The sequence below is a fragment of the Cervus canadensis genome, chromosome 7 (assembly GCF_019320065.1).
Source record: "Cervus canadensis isolate Bull #8, Minnesota chromosome 7, ASM1932006v1, whole genome shotgun sequence".
In the NCBI taxonomy this organism is placed as follows: domain Eukaryota; kingdom Metazoa; phylum Chordata; class Mammalia; order Artiodactyla; family Cervidae; genus Cervus; species Cervus canadensis.
Window position 1 is genome coordinate 1057305 of NC_057392.1, and position 18638 is coordinate 1075942.

General features: G+C 36.4%; 1 non-coding gene across 1 annotated transcript; it reads right to left on the bottom strand.

Annotated features, from left to right (window-relative positions):
• Positions 1 to 17509: 17509 nt before the first annotated feature.
• Positions 17510 to 17628, bottom strand: LOC122445676. Its single transcript, XR_006270632.1, has one exon. It is a non-coding gene; the product is annotated as a small nucleolar RNA SNORA33 (small nucleolar RNA).
• Between the last annotated feature and the right edge of the window lie 1010 nt (positions 17629 to 18638).

Consider the following 18638-nt stretch of genomic DNA (forward strand, 5'->3'; position numbering starts at 1 on the left):
CATAGACACTTTGGTTGCTTATCAATTTTTGCTATTCTGAATAAAACTGTAATGAATATTTTGTACAAGCCTTAATGGTGACAGATTTTCATTTAACTAATTTGTTTATTACTATACTACTTTATTATTATTATGATCTTGAAGTGATTTGCCATCTGCTGCAAACATAAATCATTTGTTTTTTCATATCAATAAGGGGACAGAAGATGAAATAGAGATATTGAATATATTGATCTGAAATAGAAAATTATGATACAAGGTCAGTTACAATGGAGGAAGTATACTTTAGGGTATTTTGAAAAACTTCGAAGGTATTGGGAACATTTTATTATTAAGGATTACAACAAAAAACACAGCTTTTAAATAAATTGATTTTTTTAAGTACTTGTGACCTAAAATTGGAGCTAGACTAATCAAGCTTTATGATTCTTTTTTTTAAGTCATGGATCTTAGAAGATATTTTATAAGGTTTACCTCTGGTATAGAATCATTGCCAAATGATTTAGGGAATATTGGACCTTAATAAAACTAGTGAGTTTATTGTTTTTTGTTTTTTTTTCTAATCTTATATTTAATTTTCATGACATTTCTTATTTTACAAAGTGTTAATTTTATTTTACCTATTGAAAAAAAAGTGCTGAACAACATTATGTGTTAGGTACTATTGTAGATTCAAGGTCAGAGAGAAGAGATATAAACATGTGCAGAATAATTCATAGTCAGCTAAAAACAGCTTCAAGTATGTTCCTGTAACCATGGACATAATGACACAAAAGAGAGATATATTTTTGAGTGTCCAGCCTTAATTCTAATCATTTTGCTTCCTAGCCAGTTTTGGAGTTCTCTACTCTCCACTTGCATCTTGCCTCCTGAGTGGAGTTTCACACCTGTAACTGTATCTTCTCAGTAAAATGCACTACCTTATCTGGGGGAGAGTGAACAAAATTCTTCAAGTGCTGAGGCCTCTGAACTCTGATTGGAATTCTTCACTCATTCTGTCCAAGTTTAAAGATGTTTTAACAACTCCTCACTAACTAGTGACAAATTTCCACAGATTAAAATCAGGAAAGTTCCTTGATTTTTGTATCAATACACCAACTGATGTGAATCTCTAAAAAATGGGAAATGGTGAGCAAATGTGGATTGAGCTAAAGAATGAATGAATGAAAAACTATTCTTTATACTTTAAGAACAACACTGTTCTTCCCACTAATCCTACAGGTTACTATTTCCTCATTAAAATATTTTAGTCATATAACTTCAAGAAACTTAAAATATTGACAAATAGAAAACAAATTCAGAGAACAATTTCAACAGTAGACTAGATGTAATGACACCAGAATGCTGTGGGATGCTGGAGGAAGTGGATACTGTCTGGAAAAACAGACAAGTTTTTATTTGATTAATACTGTAATTCTTCAAAACAATAAAATGTATCTTTAACTGGAAAATCTGAATGCTGGTGCTATATTTACACCAATTTACTTTACAGATACTCAGAAGATTCTATGGACCTAACTACTGAAATTAGTTTTTCAGTTCTATTCAACAATGCATGATTACACTGGTAAGATCTATTCTGATTCTGAATATGGGCTTCCCTAGTGGCTCAGACAGTAAAGAATTCTCCTCCAATGTGGGAGATCTGGATTTGATCCCTGGGTTGGGAAGATCCCCTGGAGAAGGGAACGGGCTACCCACTCCAGTATTCTGGCCTAGAGAATCCCATGGCCCAAGGCGCCTGCCAGTCTACAGTCCATGGGGTTGCAAAGAGTCAGACACAACTGAGAAAATTTCATTTTCATGTAATATATCTATGAAATGATTTTGAGATTGACATGTCATATATAAAATATTTATTGAAAATACTAACAAATTTGTATAATGCCTTAAAAACTATACAAAAAGAAAAATAGAACTGCTAAAACCTCTTTCCCCTAAAATAAATATTAAAAATCCCATTCAAATATGTCATATAATAACCTCTTATCACCCCTTTTTTGGTATTGTGTGTATGTGTGTTAGTCATTCAGTCATGCCCGATTCTTTGTAACCCCATGGACTGTAGACCGCATGGCTCCTCTGTCCATGGGGATTCTCCAGGCAAGAATACTCAAGTGGAAATATCCCCCAGCCCAGGTGGGATGCATGAGACAAGTGCTCTGGCCTGGTGCACTGGGAAGACCCAGAGGAATCGGGTGGAGAGGGAGGGGGGAGGGGGGATCGGGATTGGGAATACATGTAAATCCATGGCTGATTCATATCAATGTATGACAAAACCCACCGGAAAAAAAAAAAAAAAAAGAATACTCAAGTGGATTGCCATTTGAGTATGGGATCTTCCAAGGGATCTTCACAACCCAGGGATTGAACCTAGGTCTTCTGCATTGCAGGCGGATTCTTTACCATCTGAGCCACCAGGGAAGCCCGACAAAGCACCACTCACAGGTAATACATGCCTTGTGGTAGCAAAATAATTCTAATTCTTCCTTCAAATACCTTGTATCATTACTGTCACTCATTTCATTTATACAAAATTATGCAAAGGTTATACTTAAGCATATTTTATGTATAAGATATATATATATATATATATGGATATATAATGTAATCGAGTTTTTTATTATTTTGAGCAATTAACAACAAGAAAAATAAATGTTTTTATTTTGCCTTCACTTATTTCTTCTTCAGTGCTCTTACTTTCTTATGTAGATCTGAATTTCTAATCTACATTATTTTCTGTTTCACTAAGGAATTTTTTTTTTTTTTGAATTACAGTAAATTGATAAGGTGTTAGTTTTTGGTATAGAGCAAAGTGAGTTAGTTTTGTGTATATATATACATATATATTCTTTTCCACTATATTTTATTGTAAGGTATTGAATATTGTTCCCTGGGATATACAGAAGCATCCTGCTGTTCATCTGTTTTATGTATCCCCTTCATGGATCATGGCCTTGTTATGGTGAAGGGGTTTGTGTATCTCATTGAAGCTATGAGGCATGCCATGTAGGGTCACCCAAGATTGACAGGTCATAGTGAAAAGTTCTGACAAAGCATGGTCCTTTGGGGGAGGGAATGACAAACTACTCCAGTATTCTTGCTGCAAGGACCCCATAAACAGGATGAAAAGTCAGAGATATGATACGAGAAGATGAGCCTCCTAGGTCTGAAGGTGTCTAATATGCTATGGGGGAAGAGCAGAGGTCAATTACTAATAGCTCCAGAGAAAATGAAGCAGCTGGGCCAAGGTGGAAATGACACTCAGTAGTGGATGTGTCCAGTGATGAAAATAAAGTCTGATGCTCTAAAGAACAATATTGCATAGGAACGTGGAATGTTAGATCCATGAATCAAGGTAAATTGGTTTTGGTCAAGTAGGAGATGGCAAGAGTGAGCATTGACATCTTAGGAATCAGTGAACTAAAATGGATGGGAATGGCTGAATCTAATTTAGCAGACCATTAACTACTACTATGGGCAAGAATTCCTTTGAATAAATGAGTAGCCCTCATAATCAATAAAAGAGCCTGAAATAAAATACTTGGATATAACCTCAAAAATGACAGAATGATCTCACTTCATTTCCAAGGCAAACCATTCAACATCACAGTAGTACAAGTCTATGTCCCACCTACAAATGTCAAAAAAGCTGAAGTTGAATGGTTCTATGAAGACGTTTTCATCATAGGGGATTGGTACGCAAAGTAGGAAGTCAAGAGGTACCTGGAGTAACAGGAAAGTTTGGCCTTGGAGTGCAAAATAAAACAGGGGAAAGGCTAACAGAATGTTGTTAAGGGAACATACTGGTCATAGCAAACACCTTCTTCCAACAACACAAGAGATAACTCTACACATGGACATCACCAGATGAACAATACTGAAATCAGATTGATTATATTTCTTGCAGCTGAAGGAGAAACTCTAGACAGTCAGCAAAACAAGACCTACAGTTGACTGTGGCTCAGATCATGAGCTCCTTGTTGCAATATTCAGGCTTAAATTGAAGAAAGTAAGGAAAACCACTAGGCCATTCAGGTATGACCTAAATCAAATCTCTTATGATTAGACAGTGAAAGTGATGGATAGATTCAAGGGATTAGATCTGGTAGAGTGCCTGAAGAACTATGGAGGGTGGTTCATACCATTGTACAGGAGGCAGTAACCAAAATCATCCCAAAGGAAAAGAAATTCAAGAAATCAAAGTGGTTGTCTGAGGAGGCTTTACGATTAGCTGAGGAAAGAAGGAAAGGCAAGGGAGAAATGGAAAGATATGCCCAACTGAATGCAGAGTTCCAGAGAACAGCAAGGAGAGATAAGAAGGCCTTTTTAAATGAACAGTGCAAAGAAGTGAATGAAAGCAATAGAATGGGAAATACTAGTGATATCTTCAAGAAAATTGGAGTTATAATGGGAACATATTATGAAAGGATGGGCATGATAAAGGAGAGAAACAGTAAGGACCTAACACAAGCAGAAGAGATTAAGAAGAGGTAGCAAGAATACATGGAAAAACTATTCAAAAAAGGTCTTAATAACCTGGATAACCACTACGGTGTGGCCACTCACCTAGAGTCAGACATCCTAGGATGTGAGTCAAGTGGGCTTTAGGAAGCATTACTACCAACAAAGCTAGTGGAGGTTATGGAATGCCACCATAGCTATTTCAAATCCTAAAAGATGATGCTGTTAAATTGCTGCACTCAGTATGTCAGCAAATTTGGAAAACTCAGCAGTATCCAAAGGACTTGAAAAAGGTCAATTTTCATACCAATTGCAAAGAAAGGCAATGCCAAAGAATGCTTAAACTACTGCATAGTTGTGCTCATTTATCATGGTAGTAAAGTTAAGCTCAAAATCCTTCAAGTTAGAATTCAGCAGTATGTGAACTTCTAGATGTATGAGAACTTCTAGATGTTCAAGATGGATTTAGAAAAGGCAGAGTAATTGCCAACAGCCGTCAGATCATAGAAAAAATGAGATAAAAAAAAAAAACACACCTACTCCTGACTCATTGACTATGCTAAAGACTTGTGAATCACAATAAACTGGAAAATTCCTAAAGATATGGGAATACCACACTACCTTACCTGCCTCCTATATGCTGGTCAAGAAGCAGCAGAGAAACCTATATGCTGGTCAAGAAGCAGCAGTTAGAATTGGAAGTGGAACAACAGACTGCTTAAAATTGGGAAAGGAGTACAACAAGGTTGTATATTGTCACCTTGTTTATTTAACATATATAGAGTACATCATGCGAAATACAAGACTGGATGAATCACAAGCTGGAATTAAGATTGCCAGGAGAAATATCAACAACCTCAGATATGCAGATAACACTACTCTAAAGGCAGAAAGTGAAGAGGAACTGAAGAGCCTCTTGATGAAGGTAAAAAAGGAGAGTGAAAAAATGGCTTAAAACTCAACATTTAAAATACTAAGATCATGGGACCTAGTTCCATCAGTTCATGGCATATAGAAGAGGAAAAAGTTGAAGCAGTGACATTTTATTTTCTTGGGCTCCCAAATCACTGCGGATGGTGACTGCAGTCAAGAAATTAAATGACACTTGCTCCTTGGAAGAAAAGCTATGACAGACCCAGACAGCATATCAAAAACCAGAGACATCACTTGCCAACAAAAGTCCATAGAGTCAAAGCTATATTTTTTCCAGTATTCATGTATGGATGTGAGAGCTGGACAATAAAGAAGGCTGAGCACTGAAGAATTGATAATTTTGGATTGTGGTGCTGGAGAAGGCTCTGGAGGGTCCCTTGGGCAGCAACAAGATCAAACCAGGCAACCCTAAAGGAAATAAAGCCTGAATAGATTGATGCTGAAGCTAAAAAAGACTGATGCTGAAGCTGAAGCTCCAATACTTTGGCCACCTGATGCTAAGAACCAACTCATTGGCAGAGATCCTAATGCTGGGAAAGACTGAAGGCAAGGAGAGAAGAGGGCAGCAGAGGATGAGATGGTTACATATCACCATGGACTCAATGGACACCAATTTCAGCAAACTCCAGGAGATAGTAATGGATAGGGAAGCCTGGCATGCTGTAGTTCAAGGAGTCACAGAGAGTTGGACGTGACTTAGTGACTGAAGAACAACAATTTCCTAATCCCATAATCCTACTTTATCCCTCTCCTACTTTCTGCTTTGGTAACAGTAAATTTGTTTTCTATGACTGTGATTCTGTTTCTGTTTTATAGATGAGTTCATTTGTATCTTATTTCAGATTCCACATAAAAGTGATATCATATGATATTTGTCTTTGGCTGATTTTCTTCACTTATTATGATAATCTCTAGGTCATGCAAGTTCATTTTCAACCTCAGTCTCTTCAGTTCTGTCTGACTCTTTGCGACCCTATGGAATATAGCCCACCAGGCTCCTCTGTCCAAGGCATTTCCCCCTCAAGAATATTGGAGTGGGTTTCCATTCCTTCCTCCCTGATATCTTCCATCCACATTACTTAAAAATGGCATTAATTCATTCTTTTTTAGTGCTAAGTATTATTCCACTCTATATATGGAATACTACTTCTTTATCCATTCATGTTTTGACAGAAATTTAGGTTGCTTCCATGTCTTGACTATTCTAAATATTGCTTCAGTGAACATTGGAGTGTGTGTATCTTTTTGAATTATGGTTTCCTCCAGATGCATCTCCAGCTATGGGATTGCTGGATCACAAGGTAAGTCTATTTTTAGCTCTTAAAGGAACCTCCACACTGATCTCCGTAGTAGCTATACCAATTTGCATTCCCACCAACAGTGTAAGATGGTTCCCGAACATGCTCTCAAGTGTTCATTATTTGTTGACTTTTTGATGATGGCCATCATGACCAGTATGAGGTCATACCTCACTGCAGTTTTGATTTGTATTTCTCTAACAATTAGCTATGCCGAACAATTTCATGCACTTACTGGCTATCTGCAAGTCTTCTTTGGAGAAATGTCTATTTAAGTCTTCTGCCCATTTTTTGACTGGCTTGTTTGTTTTTGTTATTTAATTGCATGAGTTGTTTGTATATTTTAAAAATTAAGCCCTTGCCATTTGCAAATATTTTCTCCCATTCTGTAGGCTATCTTTTTATTCTGTTTATGGTTGCCTTTGATATGCAAAAGTTTATACATTTGATTAGATCCCATTTGTTTGTTTTCATTTTTATTTCTGTTGCCTTGTGAGACTGACATAAGAAAACATTGGTATCATTTATGTCAGATAATATTTTTCCTATATTTTCTTCTAGCAGTTTTATGGTGCCATGTCTAATATATTTATGCTTTTAAGACATTTAGAGTTAATTTTTGTGTAAGGTGTGAGAGAGTGAAGACCTTTTTTAAAAAAAACATATCCTGTAAGTTAGATCTACTAGCAGCTGATTACAGATTTTGTTTGTCTGAGAAAGTTTTTATTTCTCCTTCAGTTTTGAAGGATACTTTTGTAGGATAAGCAATTTCAGGTTGGTGGGGTCTTTTAGTTGTCATTTTGTTTGCTTGTTTTGTTTTGTTTTCTCTTGAGGGACTTCCCTGGTGGCTCAAATGGTAAAGCATCTGCCTACAGTTAGGGACACCTGGGCCCATCCCTGGGTCAGGAAGATTCCCTGAAGAAGGAAATGGCAACCCACTCCAGTATTCTTGCCTGGAAAATCCCATGGATGGAGGAGCCCAGTAGGCTACAGTCCATGGGGTCACAAAGAGTTGAACACGACTGAACGACTTCACACTCACTTTCTCTTGACAATATATTTTACTCTGCTCTCCCTCATTAGCATGGTTTCTGAAGAACTGAGCACAGCTCTTATCTCTGGCTTGTTCTTTCAGAGAAGAAATGATCTCTAGATTTTTTCTTTATCTTGATTTTGCATAGTTTGAAGATCAGATGTCCAGGTGTAGTTTTTCTAGCATGTATCCTGCTTGATGTTCTCTAAGCTTCCTGTATACAGAGTTTAGTGTATAATATTAACGTGGGAAGTTCTCAGTCATTATTGCTTCAAATATTCTTCTCCTTTTGATATTCTTATTGCATGCATGTTACATGTTTTGTAGTTGTCCCACAGTCCTTGGATTTTTATTTATTTTTTTTTTAAGATTCTATTGATATATCATCCTCTAGCTCAGAGATTCTTTCCTCAGTCATGTCCAGTCTGTTAATAAGCTCATCAAAGGAATTCTTCTCTTCTATTAGAGCTTTTGATCTCCACCATTTTGTTTTGGTTCTTTTTGGGATTTCCATCTCAGCTTACATTGTCCATCTGTTCTTATATGTAGCATACTTTATCCATTAGAACCTTTAGCATACTAATGCCACTTATTTTAAATTTTCCGATATGATAACACTAAACTCCTGTCATATCATTCTGATCCTTATATATCTCTACAAATTGTGGGGGGTTTTTTTGTTTGTTTGTTTGTTTTGCCTTTGGATGTGCCTTGTAATATTTTTGTCACAGCCAGACTTGATAAATAGGCCTTTGTTAATGTGGTGGTGAGGCGTTGGGGAAGAAGCATTGTACAATCTCATGGTTAGGGCTTAGTCTTTTAGTGAACCTAAACTTTTAGGCTGTGATCTTTACAAATATTTCTTGATTCTTTCTTTCCTCTCTGGTGGAGCAGGATAGCTAGAGTAGGTTATGTTGTGCATTTTCCTTCTCCTTTATAGAATGTGAGAGCAGACTGAAATTGGGTGTTTCCCCCTTACAGGTCAGTGTTGTGGTTCAGTCGCTAAGTTGTGTCTGACTCTTTGAGACTCCATGAACTGAAACATGTGACGCTCCCCTGTCCTTCTCTATCTCCCAGAGTTTGCTTAAACTTATGTCCATTGAGTTGGTGATACCATCCAACCATCTCATCCTCTGTTGCCCACTTCTCCTCCTGCCCTCAATCTTTCCCTACATCAGAGTCTTGTTCAATGAGTTAGCTCTTTGCATCAGGTGGCCGAAGTGTGGAGCTTCAGCTTCAGTATCAGCCTTTCCAATGAATATTCAGGGTAGATTGCCTTTAGGATTGACTGGTTTGATCTTCTTGCTGTCTAAAGGACTGTCAAGAGTCTTCTCCACACACAGTTCAAAAGCATCAATTCTTCAGCACTCAGCTTTCTTTATGGTCCAAATCTCACATCTGTACGTGACTACTGGGAAAACCATAGCTTTGAGTAGATGGACATTTGTCAGCAAAGGGATATCTCTGATTTTTAATGTTTAGGTTTGTCATAGCTTTCTTTGCAAGGAGCAAGCATCTTTTAATGAGGCTCTCCTTAATTTCTCCTGAGGGCAGTCCTTGTTAAGAACAGAGTGCTCTCACATTTCAAAATGGTTTCTTTCCCCCTTCCTCTGCTTTAAAGCTTAGGAGATCTTTCTCCTGTTTTTACTGTGAGAATCTGGTTGAGCTCCTGGAGATAAATCTTACAATATTGCAGAAGCCTACCTATGACAGGGCCCACTATCTAGCGTGCTTTACTCTCAGAGTTGCCCACTGTGCCTCCTGCAAATTTGTCAATTGCTGTCCAGGTTTTCCTACCCCAGCACTGGTTCTCTGTGCAATTTTGCTCCTGAGTCATTGCTCCATTAGCCATGCACATGTCTATTTTTCTGTCTGTCTCCAAGGGCATCTCTTTGCCTTGTGTTCTCCCCTTTATTACAGATCCAAAAAGACTTGTTTTCATTTTTTTTTTCAATCTGTTTTTCTTTTTACTTGTTTTAAAGTTGAGTGGAGATTCCCAAGCTCCTTATCCAAACCTGGAAATTGGAAGTCCTACTCATATATAAAAATCATCAAAAAGCAAGGAAAATAGGAAAACAGGTAAAAAGATAATAAATGAAGTTTAAAATAAAAAATTAAATGTATTTAAAATGAATTACTGAGTCCAATTGCTAATTCCTTAAAAAAACTTTTAGAAGAATATATTTTAGTAACTATTTGGGGTTATCCAAGAAATTTAAAGTAGCTCACTGTTTTATTTACTAGTCTAACCCATTGTAGAAGACTCTTGAGAGTCTGTTGGACAGCAAGGAGATCCAACCAGTCCATCCTAAAGGAAATCAGTCCTGAATATTCATTGGAAGTGCTGATGCTGAAGCTGTAACTCCAGTACTTTGACCACCTGATGTGAAGAACTGACTCAATGGAAAAGACCCTGATGCTGAGAAAGATTGAGGGGAGGAGAGAAGGGCATGACAGAGGATGAGATGGTTGGATGGTATCACTGACTCAATGGACATGAGTTTGAGTAAACTCTGGGGGTTGGTGATGGACAGGGAGGCCTGGCATGCTGCAGTCCATGGGGTTGCAAAGAGTCGGACATGACTGAGTGACTGAACTGACTGAACCCATTTTATCAACAAGAAAAAGCAGCTAACATGTGTTACAACAACAAAATCTGAAAGGATATTCAATAAGACCCAGATACTAGTTCTAACAGAAATCTTAAATGACAAAATAAGCATTCTAAATTTGCCCTGATGAAATATTAAAATCATTTTTAATTAAAAACAGGACCACACAGGATACTTGTATTAAAATTGTTATTTCATATTACATTAGAGTTTCCAGTGAATTGAACAGCACATATGCATGAAATAAGAACAAAATAATTGCTTTCATATATTTTATTATTTTAATTTTAATTTTTCACAAATGGCAAAGTTTGACTCATTCATTACTCTTTGCATTTATTTTTCTCTGATTGACCTAGAAGAGCCTATTTTTATAACATTTATAACTTTAAAATTCTAGTTGTGGACAAAATTAGGAGCGAAGCTTTTGCCACAGTTAAGAGCCTGTCAAGAGTCAAGAGTCAAGCTTCTGGATACTAAAAGATGCTTCAGGCATGTTATTACTTTCCTTTGATGGTGTTTCATTTTTTTCTTACCATGATTAGAAAGACAACACTTCTCTGCAATTTTGGAGAAATTGGCTAGGGTTGATGAGGTTAAAAACTATTAAATAATCCAGTTGGAATGTGAAATAAGGTGACAATATTAATTTTTATTCCAACTTTATGTTAGTCATAGTTTGCATCCATAAAATGAAAAAGACCTAAATGCACTGCAAACCACATTTATATGCTATGAAAACTTGAAATATGTTATGTACTAATGATGCTGTAAACATTTTATTCTATGAAGCAATATAAAAATTTAAAACATTTTAATTGTGTCGTTTGTTCCTTGAGTATAGCAAATATTTTGTTTTGTCTATAATTTAACTGTTTTCTCTTAGAGATCAAAACAAAATTGTACCTTGAAAGTAAATGATTTAGAAAAAGGTTTTAATTGGTTTCTCTATGGTTCTGAACTCAAGTTTTAATACCATGCAATTTACTTGAGAATTTAGAGAAATTCCAATTTATTTAAATCTTACTTAGTGTATTTTTAATTTGAGATTTATAACTTTGTTCTTTTTATTGTGGGTTGGTTCCTCTTTTTTTTCTAAGTTCCAAATTTTTACTAAGCCAGACTATTTAACAAATATTTGAAGACTTGTACTCTCTCTTTTAGTAATATACATGTAAATAAAGGGTGGATAGATAATAGGCAAATATACAGGTTTTAACTACTATTGCATTGAATTTGGTATAAAAACTTGAACAATTCAGAAAGATATGCTATGGAAATTTAGCCTAGGCCCAGTTCTGGTCTCCCACAGCAGTCCTTCACTGTCCCAAAGATTGTATACATTTAAAAACCTACTTAGTGTCAGGAATACTAGGTATATCATTTCATTTAATTCTTCATCAAAAATGCTATAAAGTGATTTTTATTATTCTTATTTTTAAGACTGATTGTATCTAAATCCACTAAGATATAACTAGTACTACAGAGTAAGTAATATTGATAGAATGAGAGTCAAAAGCATATCTGCCTTGTTGTAGTCCTTCTTTCCTCACTAACTTCTAGTAATTGGCAGAGAGTTTCTAGACTCAGAGGTCATTATTTCTCCTCTTCTTTCTTAGGTTGAAAGCAGAAGACACACTGAGGTACTTCCCTTTGTGTAAACTTGGTATTTCTGAGGGAAAGTCAAGTGCCAGATGGTTTATTTCCTTCCTTCCTTTATTCCTCTCTCCCTACTTCCCCTCCTCTCTTTTTCTGTCTTCCTTGGGCTTAATCCATTCTATTTGATTCTACTTGATCAATGTTTAATAATTAAGTTATTATACATACAAAATGTATTTCCCATTTACACCTTAGGCATAGGGTACATTTATGTCTTAACAATTTAGGTAACAAAAGTATAATGACAATGAGAATTTTCAAGCAAAATTAGAAGAAAATATTCTATTAAATATTGGTCCAGAGTATATATGCACCAATTTATTCTTCAAACTCATGTCCTTTGATTTTGAAAAAGAAATCAGTTTTTTCCCCTAATTTCTCAGGTCATTTTGGAAGAAATATAAAGTGTTTATAGTTTATACACAGAATGGAGACAATTCCCTTGGAAGCTCTGCAGAGACTGTAGAGTTGTAAAGTGAGCTCCAATCTAATACCAATGTGTGTGTGTATGTGTGTGCGTTAACATATGTTTATTTTTAATTATAGGAGTATGTATTGATCTTCCTATCAAGTATCTTTATGATATGATTAGATGTTTTTACACAGCCACAGGCTCTGTGTTTATCAAGTAGAAATTGGAATGGGGAGGAAATAAGAGAGTGGGCCTTTTAGTCTCCTTCTCGCTTCTTGGTGTTAAACAATGTACACACACTGACTGATGACCACCTTACCTGCATCTCTGTGTGGAGTACCTAGTCAGCATAACTAAATAGCAACAACAGTAACAGCAAACAACTTTACAATGTCACCTAAGTAGTTTGTTTTTTTTTTTTTTCTCCCTGTACATTCTATTTTAGCAACTAGAAGCTGCTACTCTGTACATGTAGCTCAATTTTCTGCACATTAAGCTCAATGAAAGTGTGTTTTTCATGTTGGTGACTAATTAAGTCAAAAACAAAACAGATGATAGCAAGATGAAAGTGAAAGTCTCTCAGTTGTGTCCAACTCTTTGCAACCGAATACTCTAGGCCAGAATACTGAGTGGGTAGCCTTTCCTTACTCCAGGGGAATCTTCCCAATCCAGGGGTCGAACCCAGATCTCTTGCATTCCAGGAGGATTATTTACCAGCTGAGCCACAAGGGAAACTCAAGAATAATGGGCAATTCTTCCTCACCCAGGTCAGGAAGACCCCAGGAACTGGGGTCTCCTGCATTGCAGGTGGATTCTTTACCAACTGAGCTATCAGGGAAGCCTTTCCTATTTTCTTCTATATACCATATTCAAGTATTCTCTTTAGCTTATTCTGTTAATATAATAAATACAATTGAAAAGCTCATTGTCATTTTTTCCAAATATTGAAACTATTGATAATTTATGTTGAAGTAATAACAAATATGGAGAAGGGAATGGCAACCAACTCCAGTATTCTTGCCTGGGAATCCCATGGACAGAGGAGCCTGGCGGATTATGATCCATGGGGTTGCAAAACAGTTGCACATGACTTAGCAACTAAAAGAAAATAAAGAATAGCTCAATTTAGAAATCATCATCTCTTTTACATTACTACATCATTAAATATTTTAAGTAATCATTTTTTTTTGTTTATTTATTGGTGGTTCAAAAAGTTAACCTGGATTATTGAAGTAAATTTTTTCAAAAATTCAAAAGAGTTCAATTAGTGAATTTTACCCTTGTTTGTTCTTTAAGAGTATGACTTTTTCATTATATATATGAGAGATAGCTCAGCTTGAAAAGCAAACATTATTTAGGGAAAAATTAGCCATTTGGGAAATTGGAAGGCAAATGAGTTATACAAAGTGGAGGTTTCTAATAGTCATAATGTGTAATTCATAAGTATTCCAATATACGGTAGCTGAAAGGAACAATAAAATAACCAAACCAAAGAAATAAAATCCTGGTATTAATCCTAGGATTTGCTTTCAATAACAAATAAAATATATAATAGGTGAAAAAATGTTTTATTTATCAGAATAAAATGAATAACCCACAGGAAATAAGTTATTTGCTGTAGTAAACATCAAAAGGGTGAGAATTACAATATGGTATGTCTCCCAAAGAGTGTGAAACTCGGATAAAGGATGTAAGTCAAAAATTGGAGAAGTGCATACTTAATATTAATAGAAGTTGCCACTTTGTATCAACCTTGAAGTGATACATATCTTTCATGCTATACTTTAGAATAGCTATTTTATTTGTTAGAAACTATGAATGCCTATCTTTATTAAGCTTGATATTTTTATAGCAAGAGTATAGCATGCATTATGATTCTGTGAAACAAACAAAGCAGAAGTGAAAGCAACTTCTAGAAATATTCATTAGGAAAACAAAATAGTGAATTATATTTTGGAAAACAAAATGTGAAGTATTCAAATTCACTTAAAAGTGATATATTTTATAGTCAATCTGAAAAAATTAGACTTTTCACAAAAATGACTTTTTGTAGAAATTGGCTTTTTACTATATGTCAGGTACATTTTTAGTCTCTTTATGGATATTTCTACATATATATATATATATAGACAGGGAGGCCTGGCATACTGCAGTCCATGGGGTTGCAACGAGTTGGACATGACTCAGCTACTGAACTGAACCAAACTGAAATGATGTATATTTATGTATGTTATTTAAATTTCACATACCTCAGTCATATAATAAATATCATTCTATTTTACAGATTAGAAAATGGATATATGAAACTAAGCAACTCGCCCAAGGTCACAGAGTAACTGGTAATTCAGCCTTCAAGTTAAACTTAAAACTTCAGAAGTTTGTTTATAGGTAAGTTAAGTTCAGTCACTCAGTCGTGTCCGACTCTTTGTGACCCCATGAATCGCAGCACATCAGGCCTCCCTGTCCATCACAAACTCCCGGAGTTTACTCAAACTCATGCCCATCGAGTTGGTGATACCATCCAGCCATCTCATCCTCTGTCGTCCCCTTCTCCTCCTGCCCCCAATCCCTCCCAGCATCAGAGTCTTTTCCAATGAGTCAACTCTTTGCATGGGGTGGCCAAAGTATTGGAGTTTCAGCTTCAGCATCAGTCCTTCCAATGAACACCCAGGACTGATCTTTAGGATGGACTGGTTGGATCTCCTTACAGTCCAAGGGACTCTCAAGAGTCTTCTCCAACACCATAGTTCTTTTTTTTTTTTTTTTTTTTTTTAACCGTAGTTCAAAAGCATCAATTTTTCAGTGCTCAGCTTTCCTCACAGTCCAACTCTCACATCCATACGTGAACACTGGAAAAACCATAGCCTTGACCAGACGGACCTTTGTTGGCAAAGTAATGTCTCTGCTTTTTAATACGCTATCTAGGTTGGTCATAACTTTCCTTTTAACTTTCCTTTTAATTTCATGGCTGCAATCACAATCTGTGGTGATCTTGGAGCCCAAAAAAACAAAGTCTGACACTGTTTCCACTGTCTCCCCATCTATTTTCCATGAAGTGATGGGACAAGATGCCATGATCTTAGTTTTCTGACCTTAATTATCTATTGCTGTAATAGTAATTTCCTTAAAATATAGTTAAAGTAATAAGAAAAATCATTTTTTCAATTTCTTGTAGTTTGGGCAGATCAGGAATTGGGAGCCACTTAGTTAAGTAGCTCATCTTTGGAGGACTTTAATGAGTTTTCAGTCACAATGTCAACTGCCAAGGCTGCAGTCATCTGAAGGCTTGACTAGAACCTCCATCTAATTCTCAATAGTTCTTTCCACAGGACTGCTTGGATTTTTATGGCATGCAATTTGATTCCCCAAATTTGAGAGAGCCAGGAAACAAAAGCAAACATCAGAATGCCTTATCTAGCCTCAGAAATTAAGTACTTTCACCTGCGTGATATCTTCTGATCCTATTCGATGTGAGAGGAAAGCGGAAGTGTTATTCATTCAGTTGTTGTCTGACTCTTTGCAACCCCGTGGACTATAGCTCGCCAGGCTCCTCTATCCACGGAACATTCCAAGTAAGAATATTGGAGTGGGTAGCTACTCCCTTTTCCAGGGGATCTTCCCGATCCAAAGATCAAACCCAGGTCTCCTGCATTGCAGGCAGATTCCTTACTGTCTGAGCTACATGGCGGTCTCCTAATGTGAGAAGAGATCACACAAATTCAAGAGCCCTCAGTAGTGAGGATCAGTGGAGACATTTTGGAGACTGTCTTCCATAAAGCTATATGTCAAACAAGAATACACTGTTCTCCAGTGGATGTTAATTCTACTTTATTTTTACTATACTATATTAGATATGGCAATGAAGTGATAATGAAATTCTATTTCATTACCAATATATTGGATATAGTTTTCTATAGATAAAAGTAGTTGGTAAGAATATTGGAAGCCTTCTCCCTATTGAAACTTTTGTGGACTATCTTCCTGATTTTATTGCAACATGTTTTGAATAATTATTGAAACATACACATTCTAAAACCAAAGACTGGTGCAATCCTATTATGCAAAAATTATATGGTATGTTGTTATGTAGTTTAATTTCTGAGATATTTCAGTGGCAGTTTTACAGATATTTTGCCACGGCATATCATACATCCTTGGCCTCCCCCGGTGGCTCAGAGATAAAGAATCAGCCTGCAATGAAGAAGTTGCAGAAGATGCAGATTCGATCCCTGGGTTGGCAGGACTCCCTGGAGGAGGGCACGGCAAAACATTCCAGTATTCTTGCCTGGAGAATCCCGTGGACAGAGGAGCCTGGTGGGCTACTGTCCATAGGGTCACAAAGAGTTGAACATGACTGAAGTGACTTAACATCCACTCACATCATGCATCTTTAGATTTCCAGGCTGTTCAGCACTAATCCTTGGGCCTGCTCTGAATGTAATTTCTATGACAGCATCCCATTTCTTGGTATTATTTTTCTTAGCACTTAGGCTAAGATTGTTGTGTTAGTAACCATTGCCTCACAACAAGCCACTCTGAAGCTCAGCAACTTGTAAACAAAACATTATTTTTTGATCACTACTCTGCTGAGTAGTTCTTTGAGTCTGGACTGGCTCTGCTTAACTTGATTTGTGTTCTCTGATGTGGCCATATTATTTTTAGAGTTTGATGGTGGCTAGATGATCGTGGTTAGCCTTACTCCCATGTAGATTGGCAGATTTTGGTCATGCCATTCCAGTTCTCCTTCACGTGGCCAAGTACCTTGCAGAAAGCTTGCCAGAGGCGTATTTACACCATTGTCTTTAGTTTCAAATGCACCAAGGAAGGTCAAGCCTCAATAGGTAAATGGCTTTAAAGCCTCTGCTCTAATCAGCTTGATTTTGCCCTGTTGGCCAAAACAGAACACATGACCAAACTCAGAGTTCAGGGGACAGAGAAATAGAATCCATTTTTTTTTTTCCAGAAAACAAAAGTGATTTTACTAAAATTTACAAACTCACAAGTTGTTGGCTCTATTAGTTACAGTGAAGCTTTACAAAGGAAAAAAAAAAAAAAAAAAAACAGCACATCTTATGAAATATTCCCCACCATTAAAATGCCTTGTAGCCATTTTCAGGGACCTTAATGACTTCAATGTCTTTAAGGCTCGTAACATGGCTTTCCTATTGACAGCATTTTCTATATTTTTTTAACAGTAATTTTTAAAATTTCTGATGTGGGCCATTTAAAAAATCTTTATTGAATTTGTTACAATATTGTTTCTCTTATCTTTTGGTTTTTTGGCTGTGAGGTACATGGGATTTTAGCTCCCTAACCAGAGTTCATACCCACATGCCCTGCATTGGAAGGTAAAGTCTTAACCACTGGACTGCCAGGGAAGTCCCTAGAATTTATTCCTTGATGGAAACAGATGCAAAATCACACACACATAAACACACACACACACATATATATATATGGATGTAAAAATATATGTAGCCATCTTTTTCTAGAGTCCACCTTTTATTATTTACATTCTTCCCACATACAAATTATATTAACCCCAATTCTAAGATAATCAAAAGTCTTATCTGAATTATGGCAACAAACTTGAAGTTCAGTATCTCATGATATAGTTCAAGCCTAAGAACAGCGGTAGCTCCTTGGATGTGACTCCTTTGGCTCCATAGACCTAGGAATTAAAAGAATGAGTTACATATCTTCCACAACCCAAACATACACCGGGGAGAGAACAGGTAGAGTCAATTGACACTTTTTGTTCAAAGAGATAAGGGGAGGCCAATAGTAGCCATTGGCCCATAAAATATTTGAAATTTCACAGAACAAATATGTTAAACTCCTCTAGTCTGAGGGCAGAAAATGTACCTCAGTTAGGGTATGATTCTGCTCATAGAGAGTGTCTCTTTACTCCATTATTCTCCATAAATATTATCTTTACTTCCTGTGTTCCTATAGCCACTGTCTGAAATACCCTTTCTTTTTCAAAAGAAGTAACATAGGTTTGTTAATGAGTAGGTTTTTTATTTTCTCTCTTTCCCTGTATATGTAGGGGACTCCAAAGCTTTGTTTTATTTTTTACCACTGTAGAAAAAACTGTGTGGGTTTCCTAAGAATGGTATTGGTATTTACTTGATTAGTTAAATGCCACAGTCATATTCTGCACTTTTGAGACATACTTTTCACCATCTCGGGTGGTATATGAAACCTACCACCTCACATAGTTGCAT